This window comes from Theobroma umbraticum, unplaced genomic scaffold (assembly GCF_002168275.2).
Source record: "Theobroma umbraticum cultivar Fairchild unplaced genomic scaffold, ASM216827v3 scaffold_95.0, whole genome shotgun sequence".
NCBI classification, from domain to species: Eukaryota; Viridiplantae; Streptophyta; class Magnoliopsida; order Malvales; family Malvaceae; genus Theobroma; species Theobroma umbraticum.
The window spans coordinates 12,054,659-12,056,110 of NW_018397257.1; positions in this window are offsets into that span (position 1 = coordinate 12,054,659).

The following is a 1,452-nucleotide window of genomic DNA, read 5'->3' on the forward strand; positions in this document are numbered from 1 at the left end:
CCTAAACAACAAACCTCAAACCTTGACCTCAAAACTAAAACCCTAATCACAAAACCCGAACCCCAACCCAAACCTCGAACCACAAACCCAATCCCAGACCCCTAGACCTAAACTTCGAACCTCGAACCAAAAACCCTATTTATCTTTAAATAGGCAAATAACCATTTTACAAGATAAAGATAACACTTAAAGATTAGATGGATTAAACCCTAATCTAATCTGTTTTACATCAAATATAGTTATAGATATCATGAATGGATATTTACAAAAATATTTATAACACTCTCCCTCTAATATCCATTGTATTAAGAATATGCCTTGTTAAAACTTTATAAGAAAAAAAACCTAATGGGAAAAAAATTCAAGTGAAGAAAAAAAAGTACGTAATCTTTTCAAGAATATACTTTTGAAATACTGCCTCATTAAAAACCTTATCAAGAAAACCCCAATAAGAAAAAACTTGATGAAGGAAAAAAGAGTATAATGCATATTTTACTCCCCTAATGACTGCTTTATAGAGATCTTTAAAATAATGAATTCTAATCTTTTATGCCTACTTTTCAAATATTGTAGTAAGAAAAACTTTGGTAAACAAATCTACTAGATTGTCACTTGACCGAATTTATTGAACACTAATTTCACCCTTTTTCTTAAAAATCATGAGTGAAGAAAGATTTTGGCGAACTATGTGTTTTGTTCGATCGCTTTTAATATATCCTTCCTTTAACTGTGCTATGCAAGCAGTATTATCCTCATATAACGTTGTTGAAATTTCTTTCTTGGTTGGCAATCCATATGTTTCTCAAATACGTTAAGTTACAAATCTTAACCAGAAATATTTACGACTTGCTAATGAGTTGTTAAAATTTCTGCATGATTATTAGAAATAACTATACTTCCATATGTGAATAAGTAACTTGTCTAGGATCGAGCTTTGTGTGGATCAGATGAATATTCTGTATGTGCACAACTAATTAAAATTTATTTTGATGTATTTGAATAATGTAATTCCATATCCATTATTCCTTGGAGATATCGAAGTATATGTTTAATTTAATTCTAATGTCTTCGAGTTGGAGAAGAATTATATCTTGCTAATAAATTCACGACAATTCATATATCAAGTCTTGTATTACTAGCAAGATATACTAGTGCTCCAATTGTAATAAGATACGATACTTCAGGACTAAAAAGTTCTTCATCATCCACACAAGGTTGAAAAAAGTTCTTTTTCATATCTAATGACCTTACAATCATTGGTGAACTCAATAGATATGTTTTGTCCATATAAAATCGTTTTAGCACTTTTGGTATATAATTTGATTGATGGAGAAAATTTTAATTTGTTAAGTATTCAATCTAAATACCTAAATAAAACTTGATTTTTTTTTAAGATCTTTTATCTTAAATTCTCTCTTTAAGTAATCTACGGCTTTTAACAACTCTTTAGGA